The sequence below is a fragment of the Episyrphus balteatus genome, chromosome 2, assembly GCF_945859705.1.
Source record: "Episyrphus balteatus chromosome 2, idEpiBalt1.1, whole genome shotgun sequence".
Classification (NCBI taxonomy): Eukaryota; Metazoa; Arthropoda; class Insecta; order Diptera; family Syrphidae; genus Episyrphus; species Episyrphus balteatus.
In genome coordinates, this window is record NC_079135.1 from 54,523,582 (window position 1) to 54,550,609 (window position 27,028).

At 29.7% G+C, this 27,028-nt stretch overlaps 1 protein-coding gene and 1 long non-coding RNA gene across 3 annotated transcripts in view; one reads left to right on the forward strand and one right to left on the reverse strand.

The window, feature by feature from the left end:
• LOC129911817 (uncharacterized protein DDB_G0284459) overlaps window positions 1–27,028 on the reverse strand; it is a 114,084-nt gene that overhangs the window by 27,219 nt on the left and 59,837 nt on the right. The window lies entirely within an intron of this gene.
• On the forward strand, window positions 8,275–9,219 carry LOC129911820 (uncharacterized). Its single transcript, XR_008771703.1, has 2 exons — window positions 8,275–8,381; window positions 8,435–9,219. It is a non-coding gene; the product is annotated as an uncharacterized LOC129911820 (long non-coding RNA).

Here is a 27,028-nt window from a genome sequence, read left to right on the forward strand (position 1 = left end):
CAAAGTTCTTTGGCGAAGTAAAAATGATGGATTCTCATAATTCAGGTTAGCGTTTATTAAATATTTGAAATTTTCATTTTATTTGTATCTTGTGGTCATTTTACAAAACACCTTTTTCAAAACAAAAACAATCATAGTTTTTTACTATTTTGTTATACATCCGGACTCGTTGCGGCATAATCTATGAACCGATATTAATCGTTATTCTGCAGAAACCCCGTTATTTCTTTAAAAAAAATTTAAATTTTGAAGGAATAATTATATGTATTCTTCAGTTAAACGGGCAAGTCAAGCCGGTTCTACTGTACATTCTTATTTTAAGAAGAAGACCATTTTTCACTACGTATAAAAATGGTTTAAAGACAATATTATACATCATAAAATAATTTTTGCCTGCCTTAATCTAACAAATCAACTATGTGAATGGTAAACAAACATAAGATGAGGTTTGTAAAAAAATTAATCGACAAAAAAATTGCATTTGAAATTAAAAAAATATTTATTGCAAATAAAACATTTTTGCATAAAAAAAATATTTATTGCATTTGCATTAAGAAAAATATATTTATTGCAAGTAAAACAATATTTGCATTGAAAATAAAATTTTTATTGTAAATAAAAATATTTTGTATTAAAAAGAATGTATTATAGGGCTGTAAAAGTAACGACAAAATGAGTACCCGCATGTATACGTTACTTTTGATACTAGTACCCGCATCAATAATATCGTTACTCGGTATTTTCGTATGTTTCGCATTTTTCGCATATTTCGTATGTTTCGTGTGTTTCGCATGTTTCGTTACTTTCGTTACTTTCGCATGCTTCGTGTGTTTCGTACATTTCGTATATTTCATGTATTTGATACGTTTCGTATGTTTGGTATTTTAAGTATGTTTCGTACATTGGTATAAGGGTGTAAAAATTTTTTTTTTTGAAAAAAATCAAAAACAATTTCTATAATCTAAGCTACATTTTAAGGTCATAAACATTAAAATTAGTTGCGGCATTCTCATGTAATAAGAGTTTAAAGGTAGCTATATTGAATTTTTTTCGTTTTTTTTAAATCAAACGTGGAAACTTTTTTTGATTTTTTTCCAAATTTTTAGACAACACTTTGGTAATTTTTTGATTATATTCTTTCAGTAATCTTATCACAATTCTTTAGAGACCTTTATTTCAAAACTGCAACGCACAGATCTCGAAATATTAACACTTCAATACAACCATGTCGAACAATTTTTCATTTATTTTTTCTATTGAGAGTGATTTTCAAACCTCGTTTTCTTTGCTTTTTTTTGTGTTGAAAATTTTGCACCGAAAATAAACTAATTTTTTGAAAAAAACTTTTGTACATTCTTAAGCTAAATATTAATACCATCAACACCAAGGCCATAAACAAATTGGTTGCGTCCGTCGTGGATATACTATACATATTTCGGCCAAATAGAGAAAATACAAAAACGTCTCTTTTGATATTTCTGTATAAATTATCGATAACACAATGATTATTGAACCTTGGCACTACTATTTTAATCGAGACAAAAGTAAACTCCAGATAATTATCTGCAGTAAGCATTCTGACTATGGTTACGATACCGACACGAGATGCGAAATGCGACACATTGAGTGTATCACTTCATTTCGTATCTCTTACATCGGATTTAATATTGAAACTGGAATCGCGTCGTTACTCGTATGTTTCGTATCTCGTACGTTTCGTATGTTTCGTTATTTCAGTACCCAGTAACGAAACATACGAGTAACGATACTGTTTAGAAAGTAACGTTTCGTTACTCGTTACTGAAGTGAATACCCGCATTTTAGTAACGAATACATACGATTTGCTACAGCTCTAATGTATTACGAATAAAAAATTTTCTGCACTGAAAAAAAAAATTCAATGCAAAATGGGTGCATTAAATATTTGTAGAATTTCTTACAATTTAGGCTGTTTGACCATACATTATGTTAAATATTATAGTTGAAACAGCTAATGTATGGTCGAAAAGACAAAATTGTAAGAAATTCCACGAATATTTAAAAAAATATGTATATTTTATGCACACATTTTGCATTATTTTTGTTAAGGGGTAATAACACTTTGTAGCCACGAAATCGTTTCACCATTTTCATCAGTGTATAATACAAAGGAGAAACATTATTTTCTTTTGGAGTTTGTTTAGTTTGTTTAAGTATATCCATAGGTAACAGAACAGGCTAATGTTAAAATTTGTAATGATGTGAAATTTTGTAAATGGCGGCGTAGTTCAGGATGATCGCAAAATCCTGTGCTCCCATCGGGCGACCAACTAACTCTTACAGTTTTTAACCGATTGGGCTGAAATTTTGTGTGGAGCTTAACAATACTATTCAGTGAAGTACTTAGGATTTTTTTGAAATATTAAAATTTAACGATTTTATGGTCTTTTTTTCATCGAATTTTGTTTTTGGAATGAAATAATTTTTTCAAACTAATGCCATTTCTTTAAAAATTAATATTTCAGCCCAATCGGTTAAAAACTCTAGGAGTTAGTTGTTCGCCCGATGGGAACACAGGATTTTGGGATCATCCTCAACTACGCCGTCATTTACAAAATTTCACATCATTACAAATTTTAACATTAGCCTATTCTGTTACCTATGGATATACAAACTCCAAAAGAAAATATTGTTTCTCCTTTGTTTTATACGCTGATGAAAATGACACTAGATTTTGTGCTTACAAAGAAGTGTTATTACCCCTTAATGCAGAACATTTTTATTTGCAATATATTGCAATAAAATTTTTATTTTCAATGCAAATATTTTTCGATTAATATTTTTTTTTTATTCTTTAGTTGTATAGCTTTCTTAAAATTCAATTAAAACGCCATTTTTTTTAATTTTTTAATATTTTGCCAATATATTTCGAGGTGATTTACACCTCATCTTCAGGGCTAAAAATAATTATGAAATTAGCGTTTTCATATATATGTATATAACAATAATATAATAGATTACCTATGATATAATTATATTTATAACATATAAAATATTTTTACAGCCTACAACATTTATATTTTTGAAATGATTGATTTAATATAATTTTTATTTTTGATTTTTAATCTTAATTAAGAATCAAGTCAAGCAAATTACTGAGTACAAATAAATAAAGTAATTATTTATAACAAATTAATATTTATCAGATTTTAAGAACTAACTATTAAGTTATGGTTAGTATTACTATAGTCTTTTTTATCTGTTTTAAAATTACAAGCTATTTCTTCGTATTTAATAATTTGATTTACTTCATGCACTTGTAATTTAAACTTTTGATTTTCAGATTTCAAAATTTTAGTTTCATCAAATTTAAAAGAATGTCCATTTTGTTTTGTATGTTCAGCTAAAGCGGCGATATTTTTGTAAGATGAGCCTTCGAGGACTTTTTTGCATTCATTTTTATGCTGATTGATACGACAACCTAATTTTTGTATTGTTTCACCAATATATATTTTTGGGCAGTAATTGCATGGAATAGAGTAAACTACTCCACTTTTATTTGTTTTCTCAATCTTTGATTTTGTATTTGCGAAAAAATGAGATACTTTGTTATTTGGTCTCATGGCAGTTTTTATTTCAGGAACAAAATATTCGCACTTTTTTGCTAAAGATTCGCTCAAATATATACAGGGTGTCCCACAGTCACCGCCCCAAACGAAAACCATGGATTCCTGAGGTAATTTTAAGTCGAAAAACTTAAGAGGTAATTTTCTCGTTTTCGTCCCGTTTCCGAGTTACCACGGTTTTTATGATTTTTGTTCTCTTTTCCCTTATCTGGCTTTATCTTTGCCAAACTACGTTTGATTTGAAAAATTTTTTTTACAGCCAATCAAGAATTTATTACAGTTTTAGTTTGTCTCAAAACTTTTTTTTCTGCGAACAACCGTTTCTCCACAATTTTGCATCAAACACAATTTTCTTCGTTTTTTAAGTTGTTTTTTACACTTTCATATCATTTTAGTCAAAAAAACACGTTAATGAGTATTAATTTTTTGTGCTTTTTATTAAAGCCCAGTTTATTTTCATAAAAAAAATAAGTTTTATTTCATAAAAAAGGCTACTGAAATTAATTAAAAAAAATAAACAAACTGAGTGAATTAAAAAAAAAATAATTTTTAAATACAAAATTTATTTAAATGAATTAAAACTTTTTCTGAGCTTTATTTATTTGTTCTTTTCTTAACCACAATAGCTCAGAAAAAGTTTTAATTCATTTAAATTAATTTTTTATTTAAAAATTATTTTTTTTTTAATTCACTCAGTTTGTTTATTTTTTTTTTAATTACTTTCAGTAGCCTTTTTTATGAAATAAAACTTATTTTTTTTATGAAAATAAACTGGGCTTTAATAAAAAGCACAAAAAATTAATACTCATTAACGTGTTTTTTTGACTAAAATGATATGAAAGTGTAAAAAACAACTTAAAAAACGAAGAAAATTGTGTTTGATGCAAAATTGTGGAGAAACGGTTGTCCGCAGAAAAAAAAAGTTTTGAGACAAACTAAAACTGTAATAAATTCTTGATTGGTTGTAAAAAAAATTTTTCAAATCAAACGTAGTTTGGCAAAGATAAAGCTAGATAAGGGAAAAGAGAACAAAAATCATAAAAACCGTGGTAACTCGAAAACGGGACGAAAACGAGATAATTACCTCTTAAGTTTTTCGACTTAAAATGACCTCAGGAATCCATGGTTTTCGTTTGGGGCGGTGACTGTGGGACACCCTGTATATTGGTGAAACAATACAAAAATTAGGTTGTCGTATCAATCAGCATAAAAATGAATGCAAAAAAGTCCTCGAAGGCTCATCTTAAAAAAATATCGCCGCTTTAGCTGAACATACAAAACAAAATGGACATTCTTTTAAATTCGATGAAACTAAAATCTTGAAATCTGAAAATCAAAAGTTTAAATTACAAGTGCATGAAATAAAATAAATTATTAAATACGAAGAAATAGCTTGTAATTTTAAAACACTTATAAAAGTCTATAGTAATACTTACCATAACTTAATAGTTAGTTCTTAAAATCTGATAAATATTAATTTGTTATAAATAATTACTTTATTTATTTGTACTCAGTAATTTGCTTGACTTGATTCTTAATTAAATATTAAAAATCAAAAATAAAAATTATATTAAATCAATCATTTCAAAAATATAAATGTTGTAGCCTGTAAAAATATTTTATATGTTATAAATATAATTATATCATAGGTAATCTATTATATTATTGTTATATACATATATATGAAAACGCTAATTTTATAATTATTTTTAGCCCTGAAGATGAGGTGTAAATCACCTCGAAATATATTGGCAAAATATTAAAAAATTAAAAAAAATGGCGTTTTAATTGAATTTTAAGAAAGCAATACAACTAAAGAATATAAATATAAAAATTCAGCAAAACAAAATAAAATATATAATTAAATATTTTTTTTTTTTTTATTTTTTAGTTGCAATTAAAATTTTTTTTAATGCAATTTTTTTTTTTTCAGTTGCCATAAATATTTTTTATTATAAATGGAAAGAAAATGAATCGAAAAGATGATTTCTTACTTCTTACAACTCTGCATACAATTCACAGGATGTTCATTGTAAAGATTTATAAATGCAGTAGGTATTTCTATTGTTGTGCAACTTAAAAAAAATATTTGGCCTCGTCAAAAAATGTATCCCAATTCACACAGCTAAAAAGAGCAGGCTAAATTTTTGAGGGATGAAAATTTATTCTTCACCTCAGTGGTGTCATTAATGTATCCTCCGCTAAATATTTAACACAATTAACACACTGTCCTAATCATTAATTCCGGATATCGACAAAATAAGTTGAATCTTGTTCAATACATGTGTTTCATGACCCTTAGCAGAAACACAATCACGCTTTGCCAGACGCGTCATCGCGTTACGTTGAGAAATCCTCAAAGCGCGCTTCTGTCACTTTGACTTCGAACAGCTGATTGAAACATAAAATCTGCTGTCAAATAAAAAAAAAAACACAGTCACTTACAAAATTATTGGGCCAAGTCTTTATCTTGATTTAAATGTGGAAAAATGAAGAAGGATATTAATGTGTTTAAAAAATGAATAGAAATTTGTTTATTCTTTAATCTTATAGTTATAAAAACAAAACCAATCAAAATAAATTGTTTTTTAAACAGAACAAACAATAAAACTCAGTCGACAACATCATTAACTTATTGTTGTTTTTTATACGTAAATTCTTTTTATTTAAAATATCTCGATGTCGTTTTTTTGCGCAAAATCTATATAGAGAAACAAAAAAAAAACACACCTAGTTTTGTAATAATTTATTTTTTTTTATTCACATTTGGCCCAATAGTTATGTGGTTGACTGTAACTATGTCTGATAAATGTCAGAAAGCGAGCAAAAGTTCAATCTGGTTCAACGTTTCCTTACGTTTGTCAAAAAAACGTACGTAGAAAAAGCGTCATTGTGTGAAGTTACACAGATTTCGTATGGTTGAACTTTTGGCAGTTGCAAAAACGACGGCAAAGCGTGATTGGGTGCGTTCACGTACGCACAGATACCCTATCCAAGATACCTAAGTATCCGATACGTTTTGTGAACACGAATCAGCTGTTCTTCAAATCTCCCATAAGATACACGGTATATGGGATAACAACAACACAAAGGTATCCGGATACTCTTGGATCGGTACGTGAACGCACCCGTTGTGTTTAAATCCTTTTGTGATTTAAGAGGTTATCGAAGAAAGATCCATACAAAAACTTTAAATTTAAATTATGAAATTAAAATGCTTGCATTTATTCTTTAGATATAAAAATTAGTGAAAAAGGCCGTGTTTGAGTTTAAAAATTTCACTTTGGTTAAAACATGGAAATGGAATGTGAGTTGCTCTTCATTTTCATACAAATGACAATCACAAGAAAAGTTTTTAGAGCCACCACTGCCACTGTTGCGAAGCTGGTTGAGAGTCAAACTCAACTCAAAGAAAGTGGTGACATGTACAGGTCTTTCGTTGAAATTCATTTTCCCACAAACCAACTGCACATTACTTTTTACAAAATGTAACTGCATTGCTCAAAAAGTGAAAAAGTACAGAACTACTTTTCAAACGAAAACTTAAAAAATTATGCAGTAAGATTAGTTTTTTGTCTAAAAAACAATACTTGTATAATTGTATTATTGTATTATTTGTATACTCTTTTTCACAAAAAATTGAAGTAGTGAGAAAAAATTTATTATTTCTGTACTTTTGTGAAAATTGGTAAATTTAGTTAAGGCTTAATACTTTTTGTTTGGAAAAAGGTATGTGCAAAATGTATTTGAGATATAAATCTAGGGACCAGTCGGTAATAGTATCGCAAAATAAATTTGAAAAATTTAAATTTTTCACTTAATAGCTTAGCTTAGCTTAGAGCTAGTGTCGAAATGAAATAATTTCGTAAATTATCTTATTTTCGAATAACAAATCGTATAGAAAAAATATTTAAGTTAAAATTTGAACTGACCTAGCTTGCAAAATTATCTTATTTGGGCTGTAGTGAAAACAGTCTATAAGCCTAGTACGCAGATCTAGTTAAAATTTACATAGCTCGCATACGAAATTTTCTCCTAAATTTAGCCGAGCTAAAATTTATGAATTTACCAATTACAGCAAAGTTGTGTGGAATTTCTGACATAAGAGACGTCAAAAATAGGTTTTTAAAATTCCTAATTAGTTAAAACAAAAAGGAAATGTTCGTTTTTATATTGGTAATTTTTGAAAATCATCCCTAGAACACTATTTGACAAAATTTCTCCGAAATATACGTCAAAAATTTTTTCCGTAGTTCCCGATAGGTGGGAACTTGGAGCTAGAGTCGTTTTGTATTTGGTTGAACCATTTTTATAAGACAACTAGCAGTCCATATATAATAAGTCCATGGGTTAAAATATCATGCTCTACAGTAGAATTACCTACTTATTCACCACGCAAGAAAGTGTCAAAATTTAACCAAGGTGAAAAACGTTAATGCAATAATTCACACACTACCTAAAATCGAAAATATTAATATAAAAATTTGTCTTCCTTTCCTATGTAATTAGTTTCACTATTATAGGGCCTGGCTACACAGTGTTCTGTCCAATCACGTTCCAATTTACATTTTCTAGTAACAAACGTCAAAAAGAAGACAATCCTCACCCCTCTTGCCAACAACCTTACTGGTTTTAGGTGATTGAAAAATCACTATATTGCCCCTTACATACTCAACACAACAGAAAAAAATATTTTATAAAATTTTGATAAATTGTATTTAACTTTAAATGACTCACTACGACAGCCCTGATTCTGGTATGCATAGTCGAACGCGGGTAGTATATTCCTTTTCCTTATTCTCTTTTACTTTTTTATTCTTTGTTTTTAGGTGCACCCGATGAATTAAGCGTGAACTTAAATGAACTGATAAATGAATTGAATGAGTTGGAAATGAAACGGAATGAATGAATTTGATTTGAACATATTTCGTTCATTTCTTTATCCTTTCCTTCTGTTTTTATATTCATCATTTTATCATCTTCAATTTTACTTTTCCAGTTTTATTCGTGCATTGCTATAGCTCCAGTTAGTCTGATTTATTTGGAATTTCAGTACAAATTCAATTGGTTTGCGTAGTTTATTAAATGCTCAATGGTCTTTCCGATCTATCTTCTTGTTGTGTTGTGAAGTCGTCGGTTGATTTATAAAAATAAAAATAATGACGGTCGCCTCAGCAAATGAAGAATCATCTGTAAATTAAAAGAAGTGCCGTTTATCATTGCGCGCCCCCCATAATCAAACCAAACTTAATCACAATGCGTATGCTATGAATTTGTTTTGTTATTCCATTTTTTGTGTATAAATAGAAATGCTTTATTAAAAGAATCAAGAAAGTTATTTACAAATAATCTCATTTCGGAGCATTTCCGAGTTCTAAAAATGTATACCAGATTAAAATGATTCTTAATTAAGAGAAAAAAAAGAAGGAAAATCCCGAAAAGGGTGTGTTCGAGTGAAAATCGAAATATTCCTGTTCTTTTTCATATATAAACCCACAAATCATAAGGATTAACAATAAAAAAAAAAGAGTGGGCAAACAACCACACACCAGTTATTCCCACTTGGTACAACAACTTGATTATTTCTCATAAATTTGTTTCTAAAAAGAAGTAAGTGAATTTAATTTGTTCAACAAATATCTCCTTCTTCATCATGCGGCGAAATGACATTGAAACCGTTGTATATGTAACATTGGGAAGTTGAATCTTGCTATCTAATGAGAAAGGACTTTCCAGAAATGTGCATCTGTGTATCTATAGTTTTTTTTTTTTAATATTTAATGCACTTATTTCTCTTGTCAATTAAGTTAAAATATTCTATTAATTAATATAATGTAATTCTTTTCTGTAGATTACTCATTCATTAGGTTAAAATTCATGCAAAAAGTCCATGGAGCAAACTTATGACAGAATATTCCTTAGAAAAATCGATATTTTCATGGAATCGTAATATATCTCATAGGTGTGTTGTTTGTGTGTTGTGTGAATATAAATTTTTGTGAATTTATGAGTATGTGTGTGTGTATATTTTGTTTCAGGATTTAATAGGGTTGCCGCTGTAAAATTTCAAATATTGTTATTATTTTTAGGTTACACACAGGGGCGACTTTACATTAGGGTCGCACGCCTAGTGTTGTGATTTTATTTTTTACAGTGAGCTTAGGGTCTCAATAGAATACCTTTAAAATATTAAGGTTAGGAAACACCCCTAAGTATGATTAAAAAATAAATATTTAAATTTTTCATACAAAATGTATGCAAATGACGACCACGAAGAATTTGAAGTTTGAGGCGTATAAAAGTGAGATGCGTATGGGGGGCATTCTGCCCCCCTGCAACCCCCATGCTTGGACTCACTATAGGATTTGAGGTGGGTACAAGTTTGGGTATGTAAAAATAACTTCAAAAAATTTTTTTTTTCTTCGTGGTCGTCATTTGCATGCATTTTGTATGAAAAAATGATCTTTAAAAAATTAATTAAAAATATAAATACACGTTTCCTAACTTTAAAATTGTTATTTTTATTACTTTTAGGCCCAATTTAATCACTCTCCATTATTTTTAAAGGCTCCATTAAAAATTATAAAACTGTCAAATCGCATACAAATTTTAAAATTTCCCTTTTTTAATGGCGACTTTAAATTTAATGGAGTGTGAATAAATTGGACCTTAGTCATTAATCTTTCACATAAAATTATTCGCGCATTAAAATTCGTGCGACCCTAAAGGAAAGTTGAGCCTTACACACATTCCAAAATTAGTGAGTGTTTTAACTTTTAAGTTACTTCAAAATGAATACCTACAAAAAATATGGAAATACCTACAGCATCAAACAAAACTTGATATTTGGTATTATGAAATGTATTTTTTGGTTCCATTCGACTTGCTCCGATAAGAAAAATTAGTTTAGTTTCTTTTTAAGGTTATTTTTCATCGCGGAAAAATTTATCTGTGCAAAATTTCGGATATCTTACATCTGAACAATCAAATTTATCTCTTTAATGATAACTTTTAGCTTTTCAAAAGCGTATTTATCATTTTGATAGTTGTGTAAGCATTTTTCGGACACCGAATTATTCGAAAAAATGTCTTTCTATCATAAACTCACAAATTTCAGGTTACTACTATGTATGTATCTCAGAGATGAATAGAATTTTGAAGAGATTTTAAACAAACCTGGAAGGAAAATAATTTTATTTTTGTATAAGATAGTAAAATTAACATGGAAGCATAACCAGATACATAGATAGTAAAATTAACATGGAAGCAAAACCTCCTGATGAGAAAAATCTTTAGATTTTTTTCCAAAATCACGGTTTTTGATATTTATTTTAAGTTTCTCGATAAAATGTCGTAATATAGTATTTTTGATTTTGATTCCCAACTCAAATTACATATTTTTTTTTTTTCAATACAAAATTTTATCAAAGCGTCAAAAAATAGTTTTGCTCGTTACTTCAATATGTATGCTATTTTGTTCAAATTTCTTGAAGCTCTAAGGGCCATAATTATTATTCAATAGGCGTGTTTTTTCTATTACTCATAGTGGAGTAACTAAAGCGCAAAAATTGGCAATATTAGGGAACCCGGCCGAACAGCTTAGATTTTGATGATCTTTTTTTTCAAACGTCGGTAATTAAAAATACTTTAAGGCTTGGCCACACCAGAGGGTACGCGGTAGCGGTACGGGTAGCGGCAACGATATTTGTATTAAAAAAATTCCACACCCGAACGTTGATGTGTCAGTTTGGAATTTTTTCCATACAAATACCCGTACCGTTACCTGTACCTCTACCGCGTACCCTCCGGTGTGGCCAAGCCTTTAAAGTCTATAGATTAAAAATTGCCGGTGTTGCCGTTTTGATTTTTTAAATTTAATTGAAGATTTTTGTGAACAAAAACAAATTTTTTTCAAAAATTTTTCTTAAATTTCATAAATTTATTTGATACCGAAAGATTGTCTAGGAAATTCAAGGAAAAAAAATATATGGGAGTGAGGGACAATCTTCCATAGTTCAAGCGATAGATGCAATTTTCTTATTAATTGACTTCAAACACAAAAAAAAATATTTGAACACAACGGCAACACCTACAATATTCAAATATACATTTTTTAAAAGCTAGAAGCTTAGTCATATGTGCCCTTAATTATGAAAGTGGACTAAGTCACTCCTAAAAATGGCATCAAATCTAGCCTAAAAATAATTATTATTTAAGGGGTAAAGTTTATTTGAAAGCGAAATTGCATTAAATAAACTTCTTTATTGCTCCTCTAGTGAGTTCATAAAAGAAATATAATTAAATCGTTATAAGAAAATTATTATGTAAGTTTTTCTTCAAACAATGCAAAAAGTGACTTAGTCCACTTTCATAATCATGGGCACATATATGTTAAATTAAAATTATGTAAGTTAATTGAATGAACGGCTTTTGAAAGAATGGTAATTGAACTCAGATTTTTGAAAAAAAAAAATTATTGAAAAAATTTTAACATGTCGTTTTTAAAACTTGGTCGTAATATAAAATGCATTTATTTTCAATTTTTTTTGGCCGCATTTATTATGATTTCAAATTATAAAAGGAAATGTCAATATATGTATTACGGTTTATGAAAAAAATAAAAAGTATTTCATTTTCGAAGAACTTTTTTTAATAAAAGTTTTGAAAAAAAATGTAACTTATTTTTTTTTTTAAAGTTCAACATCTAAACATAAAATTATTTTTTATTCATTTAATAACCCTTCCTTTTGAAAGTTAAATAGCAAAAATTTAAAGTTAATATTTACCACAGTCTTTGAGAAAATTAATTATTTCAATGCAAAAATTCAGTTTTAATAAAAAAAAAACCATTGAAATTGAAGTAATTTTTCATTTTTTTTTTTCAAAAGTGTGATATATTTTACCTTTTTTGCTTCGAAATTCAACTGATAATATTTATGGCCAAAAATTTTTTTTAAATAAATTCATATTTTATTAGAAAAAGTTTGAAAAAAGTCATTTTAAATTTTTCTAATAACATTTTGTTTTTTTAATTCTGAGTTTGAGGACCATTTTTTCAAAAAGTTTTGATTAAATTTAGTGGATTTAAATTTAAGAGATAAGAATGAGCTTCTGGCTTTTTAAAAATGTATTTTAAAATATTGTAGGTGTTGCCGTTGTTTTCAAAATATTTTTTTTGTGTTTGAGGTCAGAATGTTAGAAAATTGCATTTATCGCTTAAACGATGGAAGATTGTCCCTTACTGCCTTTTATTTATTTTCTTTAAATTACCTAGAGAATCTTTTGCTATCATTTGTTTTATGAAATTTAAGCAAAAAAATGGTTTTGTTAAAAAAAAATTTAATTTTAATTTTAAAAAACAATACGGCAATACCGGCAATTTTAATCTATAGACTTTAAAGTATTTTTAATTACCTACGTTTGAAAAAAAAAATCGCCAAAATCAGAGCCGTTCGGCCGGGTTCCCTAATAATTTGCTTTAGTTACTCTACTATCAGAAGCTACTCATTTTTGATTTTATTCCCAAAACAATAATAAAAATTACACAAGTTGTTTTTATTGTTTTTCGAATAAAATAAAAAAATGAGTAGCTACTGAGTTGTAGAAAAAACACGCCTAATATTGTCAAATGAACATTTTGAGTCATTTTCAATGCTTAATTAAGCTCCTTACATTTATTTTGATAAATAGTTCCATTCTTAATCTCAAGAATGGTGTATCAACGTTTAAAACAATTCACTAGAAGAGCAGAATAGCTATAAAACTGTCAAATTGGTACGGAGTATTTGTAAGGACTCGGTATTAGTTAGGACCTGAAAATCGTTAGTCTAGCGGCATTAGCCATTGCAGTCAAAGTAATGGATTTCATTCTTTTGAAGAGATATTGCAGATTTTTTAATTTTTGGGTGTTGTATTCCTTGATAAGAGCATATTTTGTTAATTTTAATGATTTGAAAAAATTTTTAATGTTTACCAAAAACACCAGAATTGGCATGAACAGGAAAACTGGTTTTATTCTTTCAAAAAATGTTTTGATCTTTCCCATTTATTTTTTACTGCCCGAGATATTTAAAATTTAAGTAGCGGTCCTTGACCCAGAAACAGCACTGGCCAACCAAATTAAACTTTTTTTTGCCACAAAAACCAAAATACACTTTTCTAGAGGTTTTTGGGTTGCTGAAGTCGAATCCGCAGTCAGCCTTCGTTCTTGAAATATTACCGTTATAAAATGCTAAAAAATGTTTTTTTTTATAACGGTTATTTTTCAAGAACGGAGGCTAATAGAATTTTTCTTATTGCGGATTCATGTTCAGCAACCTAAAAATCTTTAGAAAAGTAGGTATATTTTTGTTCTTGTGCCAAAAATTCTTAGACCAGTGACTTAAACTTTAGGTTAAGTTTAGTATGTCTTTGGCTTATTAATTGAAACTTAATGTCGTTTTCTATTGACTTTTGAGATTTTTGTGTAAAATTCTCAGATTTTCCACTGCAAATAGAATATGAAATCTAGTTTTGTAATTGTGTGCGAAATCTGTGCGTATAAAAAAAATAAAACAACAACAAATGTTCAGACAAATGTCAAACAGAGGAGTGTATGTGAAAGTGCTTGTGTTTGTATGCGTGAATCTTGATAAAAATCCAGAATCAGATTCTTGAATCTCAGATTCATTTTTTTGTCATTTTTTTGAATCTCAGGACGCAAATAGATCATGAAATCTGAGATTTGTTCACTATCTCCCCTCTTCACCCCCCCTTTCAGCTGTCAAATTCACAAATCTCATTTTGAGATTCGTCAATAGAAAACGACATAAGATATCTCTAGCAATCACTGTTAAAACTTCGTTTATAATGAATTACCCCATATAAAAACAGAACCTCGAAAACTGGCAAAATGACTTTTTTTTAGCATTTTATAACGGTAATATTTGAAAAACGGAGGCCAATCAAATTTTTCTGACTTCAGATTCGAATTCAGCACATCAAAAACCTATAGAAAAGTATATCATGGTTCTTGTGAAAAAAAAGTTCAATTTTGTTGATCAGTGTTATTTTTACACTCTTCATAAATTATAACCAGACCAGTTTTAGACGTATTAATTCCTTGTACCGCTTTCTGATTTTAGGTCGAGTACTTTAAATGTGAAAAAATACTGAGGTACTAACTCGTTAGGACTGATTACCAGTGCTTAGGACTTATGTGAAGAAATTGGCTAAAGCTTCTAGGCAAGGTCCTGATTGATTTATCGAGTATATTCATGTCATTTGTTTAGTTGTTAGAAATTAAAATTTTTAGATTAGTAAACATATTTGCTGAAATTTTGAATGACTAAAACTGCAATTTTTTTTTGTTCAAATTCTTCTCAGACGCATGCCGCTTTAATTTGTAAGCAGAGCATTGTGTTGTGGATGACTTCAATCACTATCATTCATTGAAATAAAACACGTGCCTTTCCCTATTCCGTTTGCATTATTATTATAAACTTGTGATCAGTCAATTGAATTCTGATTGCAGTTAAAAATGTCAAGAGAATATGCTTATTGATATTTCATTCCGTTGTGCATAAAATTAAATTAGCTTCTTTCAATAAATAGATTGATGAATTCATTTATGTACCTGTACCATGATGTACCCTACCTATTTTAAAAAATAAAACGTGTATTGTATATCAATATTATTTATCTTAACATATTGATCTCACGTTAGCTTAGGTTAACACTGTCCCACGTTCACTTTAAAACTTCCGAAATTATTTGTATTTGGTCATTTTTAGTCTGATTCCTTTCGAAGTTTGCTGTGGATCAGGTTTAACGTCAATAAATATGCGAGATTAGATTTCGTTGTGAGGACAGGATTATTGGAATGACTGCAAAAACATACCTAGGTTTGTGTCCTTGAGAATGCCAATGGGAAAGGAAATTTGGAGTTTTCTCGGAATTATTTCAAAAATTCCAGTGTGTTAAAGGCTTAAATTTGTTAAAATAAAATCAAAACAACAGATAATTTTAAAATGGGGATTACAAAAGCTCGTTGTTAGAAATGAAATGAAAGAAAACGGAGCCTTGCAATATTCCAGTATTGAGGTTTTGAAAATCAAATTGAAAATGTACAAAACAACTTAGTAAATAGTATTTATACATATGAATAAACAAATGGATACAATAAAATATGTTCGTGTTTTTTTTTCAAAAATGCTTTGTACTAGCATCCAGATTTTCAATCTAATGTAGAACTGATAGAAACCATAAGTTGCCATTCTTCTTCCTTTATTTATTCGGTTATTAACTCGATTTGGAGGAGATCATAACTCTCCCACTTATAGGCTTCATACTAGGAATCCGCCTTTGAGGTTCGCCGGAAATCCAACTGATTCAATTCAATTTAATTTTAGTTTATTGAGCTTAATATTAACTTATTACTAAGATACATTGATTGATAAAAAATTATGTTGGTATAAAGGGAGCTTAACATTGTACATTGACTAAATTTTAAAATATAAATGAATAGTCATCCTTCTCATCAGTAGATTGGGGTGGTTGGCAAGTGTCTTCGCCGATTGCAGTAGATACTTTTCCAATGATATGATTTATGCTTTCCCCCAGAATCGCTTGTTGCTGTGGTATCTCTGCCGCTTTCGGTCGAAGAAAAGTCCGGTGCATATCTTCAGTATTTTTCATTGCTGTCTTTGAGATGTTATACCATACTGGAAAGCTGTAAGCAATGACTGGTTGCAGAAGCTTCTTGTAGATCAAAAATTCCGTTGGTTAGCTCAATCCTGATCTTCTTTTCATCAGGGGGAGAAGGCGATGGAAGGTAAAGTTTGGATTTCTGAGGAGGAGAATGATTGTTGAATCTCAGGAGCTCGTTAAAGTAAGAATCCAGTTTAGTGCTGGTGTTTTTGCATTTGCTGGTACCAGGAGGTTTTAGGCCTACATTTTTTCTTCTTATTTTGCGGTCGGATTGGAACATTGTGTGATTTTGCCTTTTTGAAGGGGGTTTCAGGGTCTTCTTTGAACATGGCAATAATAACTGAGTGCGTCCTGTTATAGTTTTTGAGAGATGGTATTTTTAAAATGTAGGTTTCCTCGAATCTTTGTGCTTCTAATTCGATCCAGCTTTGCTACTCCTGCCGTCATACCAAGCATCTACATCTCAGCTTCCGTTAGCTAACTTTCATATTTTCTGTTCATTATTGTGAGTCCGTGTGTTAGTACTGGACGCACAACTGGGGTATATAGCGGCCTTGTCAATATTGTGCCTAAGGCATTTTGTAGATTCTATACAGCGAGTTTTGTAAATGATGACCAACTACCCAAGCAGTTTCAGCTAACATTCCAAGAGTATTAACATGGTTTAGAAAAAAATACGCACACTTCTTTCAATTCAATATAGTACAATCCAATATTTCTAGACGTATGAATCCTCACAGTACCTAAGTATTTTTCGAATAAATGAAAAATAAAAGTATCATTTGTTTAAAACAATAGTTCAGAGTTTTGATATGTTATTCTGTACAATTAACAGTTTCCTTCTTCTTATTACTAAACAAATAAAGCTTGATGAACTTAAATCTGTTGTACACTTACAACATGTCGCCCAGGGGGCAGCAATTTTAAAGCCGATAAAACTATTATGTGGTTTAGGTTCAATTCAATAGTAGGTTAATGCTCCAGTTCTATGTACATAACACATCATAGTTTCTGAAGAAGCATAGCTGGAAAAACGATTGAGGATGCATTTTATAGGTTCAATGTAGGTCACTCGAGAATATTAGGGTTGTTGGCTTTGCGTTTGCTTTCATTTGTTTTTCATTTTTATTTCTCATTAATTTCGTTCGTCTGATGGCAAGAATAGTTTGCTTTTGCTTTATAATGTCGATGACCCTTTTACGGAAGAGTAAAATGTACAATTGAGATTTTTATTTATATACCTCTATCCACATTATGATGTTGATGTGGTGGATTGGTTGATATAATTTGTGTTTGTGTGTGTGTGTTCAAATTGATTTGCGTAGGTGCGCTGTTGAAATGAAAATACGTTCTGTATTAGGTTTTAAAGTTTTTGAATCCATGTGTATTATATATTTTTTACATCTTGAATTCAGATCAATTCTAAAATAATGGAATTTACATTGGAATTGTCAAAATATGGACTTTAACATACTACTCTTTGGATAAAGTTATTTTCTTATAAAATATCATTAAGATTTTTTATATTATGGCCTAACATAAGTGTGCGGCAGCCTTTTTAGAGAAAATTAATCCTCTGAGATTGACACCATAACAACGCCGAAAACAGAAAGAAGAAAAAGTGGAGCACAGACCACTTGGACTTAGTGAAAGAAAATAATTCTAATTTCAAATTTGAAAAGAGATTTGTGCCTCACTCATGTGACATAAACAAGGAAATGAAGTGACAGATATGAAATGACCTAATCCGAAACCAGAGTTGTAAAAGATTGCAATCTTTTTTGAATGCAATCTTTAATGACTTCAATCAAAAGATTGCATTCATTGACTTACATTTGAGACTTAGACTTCAAATTTTGCAATCACCAATCATTTTCCATGAAATGATTGCAATCTTTTTTTTTCCCCAATCAATTGACTGCATTCAAATGATTGCAGTCTTTTGGGACTGCATGCAGTCTTTGCATTCTTTTTGCAATCTTTCCATTCCTTGGCAGTCTTTGCATTCCTTGGCAGTCTTTTGCATTCATTTGCATTCCTTGGCAGTCTTTTGCATTCATTTGCAGTCTTTTGCATTCATTTGCAGTCTTTTGCATTCATTTGCATTCTTTTGAATTCTTTTGCATTCTTTTGCATTCTTTTTGCATTCTTTTGAATTCTTTTGAATTCTTTTGCATTCTTTTGCATTCTTTTGCATTCTTTTGAATTCTTTTGCATTCTTTTGCATTCTTTTGCATTGTTTTGAATTCTTTTGCATTCTTTTTGCATTCTTTTAACACACCCACACCAAACGTATGGATTTCACAAAAATTTTAACATTTTTTTAGTTCAAGGATGAATTTGATAGTTTTAAGAATTAAGTTCAACTATAGTAGGTATCAAGGTAAGCCTCGGAATGAATTCTAATAATAATATTTTTTTTTGCTTAATCTCTTCGTTTTGGCATTCTATAACTTACCTCAAAAATCTCATGTTCGGAGGTCGTGATTTTAAGCCCAAACCACAATGGTATTATATAAACATATGATACATGATTTCAGAGATATGTTTTTGTTATGATTGTTAATGATTAATGGATATAAAAGCCTTCATGCAAAATTTGGTTACTCTACCATAATTTTTAAAGGTTTTTTGGTAGTAAGTTTGCAAGTGTTTTGATAATATAGGTTGAAAGATGAAAAAGAGTTAAAACTTTTTTTTAGAGACGTCAGATTTCCTGGATTTTAGTTTTTTTTTTCATTATTGAATAATACCATTGTCTATTATTGCTCATTTCGAAAATCATAATTTTGTTGTTTGGCCTTAAAAATCACGACCTCCGAACATGAGATTTTTGAGGTAAGTTATAGAATGCCAAAACGAAGATATTAAGCAAAAAAAAAATATTATTATTAGAATTCATTCCGAGGCTTACCCCTTTTTCACTTTATTTGACTATACTATTACTCCTGCACAGACATTGATACTATAGTTGAACTTAATTCTTAAAACTATCAAATTCATCCTTGAACTAAAAAAATGTTAAAATTTTTGTGAAATCCATACGTTTGGTGTGGGTGCGTTAAAAGAATGCAAAAAGAATGCAAAAAGAATGCAAAAGAACGCAAAAGAATTCAAAAGAATGCAAAAGAATGCAAAAGAATGCAAAAGAATTCAAAAGAATGCAAAAAGAATGCAAAAGAATGCAAAAGAATTCAAAAGAATGCAAATGAATGCAAAAGACTGCAAATGAATGCAAAAGACTGCCAAGGAATGCGAATGAATGCAAAAGACTGCCAAGGAATGCAAAGACTGCCAAGGAATGGAATGATTGCAAAAAGAATGCAAAGACTGCATGCAGTCCCAAAAGACTGCAATCATTTGAATGCAGTCAAATGATTGGGAAAAAAAAAAGATTGCAATCATTTCATGGAAAATGATTGGTGATTGCAAAATTTGAAGTCTAAGTCTCAAGTGTAAGTCAATGAATGCAATCTTTTGTTGGGATTGTGTAACTGAATGGCAATGACTGCATTCACAAAAGATTGCATTCTTTTACAAGCCTGTCCGAAACATACGAAACAGCTTTTAAACTATTGCATTGCTTTTTCAAATGTTAATAAGAAGTCAAAATTTAATTTTTTCTACAGAACCAAGAACGAAAAATTTAAATTTTTGAAATTGCTCAGTTAATACGGTCAGGTGGTTTAACCAAACCACATGTTTTATATATTGTAGAAAAGGTCTAAATGATTTGTTTCTTGTCTTCTTAAAATTGGTGAACATTTTGAATGTATTGAGTTCCAAAAAACCGTTTTTAAGCCCTAAGTTCAGACTTGCTATGGCAGCAAGAAAAATCTTGATCATAGTGCAACACAAATCTTCTTGTGAAGAAAAATTGCTACAGCATTTGAATATTTTAAAAAAGTGATTTTACTCTAGATCTTTATTGGATCAGATGTTGAACAATAAATTAAGGAAATAATGCGAATCACAAAAGTGAATGGATGTCATTTTTCAAAGAAATAAGTGTAATAAAATAAAACGGAAAAAAATACCATATCGTAAGAATGTATTAAGCGACATTTCTCAAAATATTCAGGAAACGCAAAAAACTAAATTATTCTGTGAGGAAATGTATGGGCTACAGAATTTTATTTTCGCTCTAGTTTCATTTGTATACATGATAGAACAGCCAAAATGGTACCAAAACGTGGCGCTTAACTCGTAGTATATTTCAACATCAAAAAGTCATTTTCGAAAAAAATGTCGCTTAATATGATATGATTTAATGTTTTTACCAGTTTCTGAGTCCGATTTCGTTTTCATTCATCATGAATAATCTTAATTGGAACATCCTACTATCAACTGCCAATGGGGTCAGTAAATATCATTGCTTGTCTCAATCCCAATTGCCAGCACACATTCGCATTAAACTTAAAAAAGGGTTATATGTTTATTCTTAGTTTTCGTATCAGTAGAATATAAAATATGGCTTCCGTTTCTACCGCTTTGTGGATGACACAATCCTAAAACTGAAAAAAAAAACATTTGTAAGATTATAACTTTTTCTCATGTATCTAAGTATTAAGAGCAGTAGGCCGGAAATCTTAAGCTGACGGAGGGAGACGTAAAAAAAAGATAAAAAATGCTGCAAAAGTTTAATATACCTATATAAAAATATAAATACGTACATGAATGCTAATATATAGAAACCTATATTATTTGCTTCCTTGCAGTTATCTTGTATATCTTCGAATGATGTCATTTCTTAAAATGAAACACATTGCTAAGTTCAATAAATAAACAGCAGCAAAAAAAAAAAAACAAGAACAAACTTCAGATAAAATCCAAGGTTGGGTAGAATGCCCCCTTAAAACCGTTGAAGATTGTTCTTGAATCTTAAATATTTTTCGGTATGCGTATTTTATTTTATTTTTGTCTCAAAGTTGTCATTAATTGTGCTATCATAAAATGCACCACTGTGTTGTACGTTGTTGCTCGATGGGTTTAGGTTGTGTACATATTAGAGTGGCGCCTTTTTTGGCCAAATTGTGTATGGATAAGCCTGTTTGTTGCGTATAGGGTTGCCAACTTTTTTAAAAAGAATAGAGTATATTTGATTTCAGAGACGAAAAAAAAGAGTACATTTGAAAAAAGAAGAGTACCATTCATTTCAAGTCTTAAAAATATATTTTTTGGTACTTCTTGCAGTATATAACAATATTTTTGTTATTTTTAAAATATGTATATAACTCTAACGGTCAAATTCAAAATTCATATAAATTAAGAGCTCATTTTTGATCAATTTCAATGCAGCCCTATTCCTCTCATCTCACCACTTCATAACCATGACCCAAAATACTCTCTCAGTGAATGCTGAAGTTGTAAGAACAGATAGTATATAGCTCACAATTTTTGCAGTTACCAAAATTCATCGAAATAAAAAGAAATAAGAAGCGTAACTCAAACAAAAATACCTTGATTTTTTACAAGAAAAAATCTAATGTTTTGAGGTCTTAAACAAAACAAAGTAAAATAGAGAACAAAATTTGAATTAAAAATAAATTAAACTAATATTTCTGAAAAAGTAAAAAATCCTTTTTAAACATTTTTCTTTAATTAATATTTAAAACCGTTTTTTGTAAAAAAAATAAAGGTATTAATATTCTATAAATTTGTTTATTTCGATGAATTATATTGAAAATAGCAAAAGTTACACTAGTTCAAACATTAGAAAATCAAGAAAAATAGCATCAGTTGCGTTTCATATTTTTCTATTAAAAAAAAAAAAACAAAGTTTAATTTTTTGAAAAAAGCTTACTTTGATTCAATTTCATTCCAAAACAGAATTAAAAAATTATATTTTAAGTCTGACTAAGAAACAAACAAAACAAGTAGGTCATACTAAAACAACGACCAAAATTATAGTGTTTTGTACTCTCTAAATCACAATTGTTCATATTTAGTAATAATTATAAGGTCGAATATTTTAAGCCTCGTTTTCTTTTTCATTCAATTATCTTTAGAAATATGAAAGGTATCCACCAATTTGTAAACGTTAAGATGTTTATGTGGTGGTACACTTAGCCTTAAGTAAAAAAAGTGTATTTTGACGTACTCTATCAGAGTTAGGTATAGATTATAGAGTACAAACACGTGAAATAGAATACAATACTCTTTTTTAGAGTACGGTCTTTTCAAGAACCATATATCATTATGTGCTTTAGCGGAGTCTATTAAAATATTTACGGATCAGCGAGCATTCTCCAGCGTCCGAACTCGGGCATGACAAAAAATCTCTCTGTTAGCATCCCACAAGCGGCTTTCAAATCGTGTGTATATCCATCACGTTACGTCATAAGTTAAACAGATAAATAATACATAAATTGAAAGATCATTGTTAGCTAAGAGAGATTGCCAGGTGTCTTAAAAAAAAAGTGATAAAAGAAAACCCCATTTCTTACAATATTCCTACATAATATGAAAGAAGGCTGAAAATTGGTAAATTGGTAATTGGGCCTATTCTGTCAAATCTTTTATTCTGCTATGAATTTTCTGTTATGAATGATAAAAGATCTCAACCATAAAAGATCTTTTATAAATGGACATTGGACAAAGTGCTCAGAGAAGATTGCAACATTTTAAATGCAATTGTTAACTTCCCTATTTTTTGTAAAATATGTGTTTTCTTATTTATGAAATAAATTATAATTTAAATAAACATGGTGTTTCTTAATTTTATTTATATCAAGTGAAAAAGTTGTTCAAAGGAGGTGGTAGTTCTTGTAGATGAAATAGGATTGCAACGTCGCGTCGAGGCGAGGACGACCGTTCCTTGTGGCAGTTGCTTGATTGAAGACGGAATAGTGGGTGAAGTGATCTTGGTGTTTTGTTGATGCTATTCGTTTTGCATTAGATTTTTCCTAGTCTTAATTTTTTTAATTGCTTGATAGTATTATATGAATAAAAAAAACTTACCTCCGTCTTAAAACAAAGCTAAATATAAAAAAAGCACCTACTTTTATTGAAAATTTGCTACTTTTATGAAATCTTTTATGATAAAAGCAACAAAAATCTGTCTTTTGTTGTTTTATGATTCATAAAAGATTTCATAACAGATTAAGGCTTGCTGAATACCAAAAATAGGATTCGTAAAAGAATTTTTGACAGTTTGAACTTCGTAAAAGATTTTATAAAAGATTTCATAGCAGATTGGGTATGCGAATACCAAATATGAAAATCATAAAAGATTTTTTGACAGATTAGATTTTTGTATGGAAATTCATAAAAGAATAACAGAATAGCAGAATACAAGATCTCGCCGAATAGGCCTACATATCTTTTATGAAACCCACTAATTAGTAGATGCTTTGGTTCATAGGATTGCCAGAGTAATCAAACTTGAAATAGAAAAAAAAAAATATTATAATTAATTCAAATTTGATAAGATCAAAGTCTCTCATTAAGGCATTAAATCGACAATTAAATCATAGGGTTACATGAGTTACTAAACATGTTACACTAAATTAAATTTAAGATAAAACCTGTAACCCGAAGCTTTAAATTGGGAAGAGCTATATACTCTTACAAATAATGTAAAGAATGTGCAAAAATGTTAGAAGCGTAAGTAGGTATAGAAAAAAAACCAACATAGAAACCAAGTTTGATGAGATAACAGACTAAAACCTGGTATAATCCTATGGACTTTGTTAAATATTGATGATTAATATACTAATTTTTTATGGGTTAGAGAGTTATAAAACTATGATAAAATATTTCATACATAATGTAACGGTGTAGTCTCGTAGTATTTAATAAGTTCCTACTATCTGCTGACATTCCTACTTATCATAAATAAACAAAATTGATCAATATGTAAGAAACAAAAAGTTAGCAGAAATTGTTTATAAAAAAAAATAGAAATAAATACCACAATATATTTTAAAAAATATGTTTATAAACCGATATTACTCCCTCGTAGTATTTAATGATCAGAGTCTTCTTTTGATATTATTCAGTAAAACCTCACCGCCCCATAATCGAAAGAATGAATAAATTTATTATCGATTGTATGAGTATGTGGCTTTATCTATAAAAAATCAGATATTTGCTCATTGGTGTTTCTTAAGTCTGCGGTGTAATGTTTCATTTTTTAATATTGAATGAAAAAATAAAACGCTTCATTAAATTCGTTTGAATATCGATCAAAGTTCAGTGTACGGCAATTCTTGATCAATCAAACGGTTTCTATTCCAGTTATGAGATGACTGCAAGTCTGAAACTTGATGCATTGGGTCATTAGCCATCAACTTATGTGTGTAAAAAGATTGTCAACTTCTTTCATCCAAACCAGACAGCTGCAAAAAAATATTGCATCATATCGTATGAACAGGAGAATGCCGGAACATAAGATTCTTTACTTCTTGTCGATTGCTTTTTATGTTTATAGTATGTCGGGTAGTGTTGCAAATGTTCATTCCATTTAAGTATTTTATAAGTCGTTAGCTTATTTGAATGCTACTTTTTTGCATCTTTTTATTTGAATTCAATTTATTTTTCAAAGCGAAGCTCTTTTAATGACTCAAGTTTATTAAATCTATTCAAAACAAAGAAAAAATTAACCTTAACCAAAAATAAAGCAAAATATGTCTATCACTGATGATATTAAAAATGCTATATTTTAAATTATTAGTAACAACTTGTTTAATACAAAACTTTATTTGTCTTCATTCCAAACATCACTCGATTGAAAACTACAACGTTATAGCTCGGACTATGATAACGCTTTACACCTTGTTACTTTGAATAAAACAATTTTATACCCAATAAAAGCGAAAACTAGAACAAAGAATTTGCAATCAAATTGAAGAGCCACTGGTATTATAGGTGGCATCAAAATTAAATCATGTATGCAATCCAACGTAAGGTTTGCAAAACGTTTGGCGGATGTTTGCTAAGAAGTTGATCTTGCGTGAACGGAATGCATAAGAAACGATCGTATTTTTTTTTATTTTCTCAAAATGCAGCAAGAATTCATTTAATTTTAATGTCGATACAACCAAGCAATATTAATTCATTACAAGGTCTGTTTTAAAATTAACTCGCAATAAATTAAGTGTTTTTTTTTTTCTTAAATAAGAGATGCTCATATTTGTTTGCGATATAATTACATATGCGAAGTACATTATATTCGCATATTTTTTAAGGGGAATATATGGATTCACAAACAAGTAGTACTCTGAATGTCAGTGAAGTTTTCGTGACGTATAATAAGTCAAGAAATTTTAGAATGTTTAATTCCTAATGACACTTCTTAAGGATAGTTTTTGGTTAAAATTTGGTTTAACAATATTAATAAGCGTCGTTTTAACCTAGTTTAAGGCTTTACTTTAACATTGAGTGGTCAAACTATTATAATTCATGTGCATAGAATTGTAGATGTACGAAACTATATGGAGGAGGCAACATAACAAAAAGATGATGTAATAGCGGCGCCACCTTGGTTTAGAATAATTTAAGATAGTGAAAGGATGATTTTCATAGCAATTAATTAAGGTGTTTGGGCACTGTTTATAGGTGCGTTTTTTAGACTGCAGCGCTATTTCAAAGTCTGGAACCTATCAGTTAACCTCTCAAAGTCTAAAATAATGATATTTAGAAGCGGTGGAGGGATGGAAAAATGGACATTTCAAGAGGAAACAGTCGAAATAGTCAATGAGTACATGTACAAGTATCTGGGTGTCTTGATTACCTCTAACATGAATCTCGAAATACACCTCCGAGGAGAAGTAGCGGAAGCTAAGCGTGCAATACGCACCGTGTGGAGAAGCTGCTTTTTGAGAAATAACGTTTCTCACATTGCTAATTATAAAGTTTTTCAAGCAACAGCAACTGTAATTCTTTTTTACGCAGCGGAAGTGTGGGGATACATTTCGTTCGATGCAGTGGAAAAGCTCCTCCCTTTTTTCATCAAAAGCACTTTTAGGCTGCCAAGTACGAGCCCCAACTATATGCTACACCTAGAAACAGGAACAGGCCCGCTTTTCTTGGATACTCTCAAACTACACTTTAATTATGTGAAAAAAGTTATGACGATGGGAGAAAACAGGATACCGAGGCTTGTGCTAAGTCACATCATTAGTTGTAGAGGAGCATGTGAGTGGTATAAGCTGGAGAATCATTCTCTCAATAACCTTTTCAATATCAGCTGAAGATAACTCTTATTCGCTTAAAACGAAATTTGATGAGTTATTGATAGAACTAGGTAACAGGATGTACGACAAGTTTATTGAGGAAGCGGAATCATCACTATTTAGAGCTTACTACAGTAAAGTTAACCACTTTTTAGAGCAACAGACCTACTTCTTGACGGATAACACCATACACAAAATCAGTATGATCCTTTAAGTTAGAGATGAACTCCTCAACTTAAATTTCATCCCTCAGCGTCCCGATCTTCCTATATTGTGCGATTAATGCAATCGAAGAGAACGTGAAGACGTGTTCCATTTTCTGGGAGTTTGTCCAATTCTTAAAGAATTCCGCAAGAGATACTTTGGAGTTGATATGCTCAGTTTAGAAGAAACCATAAAACTGATAAATGGAGAACGCGGTTGGAATCTTTTATGACAATATTGTCTGAATGCTTTGCGATACAGAACATGTATATTCAAGAAAAGTTTTTAAAGTATAAAAAATTGTTTAAATAACTGTAAAATCATATTTTTGAAAGCATTATATTGGTTTATATTATA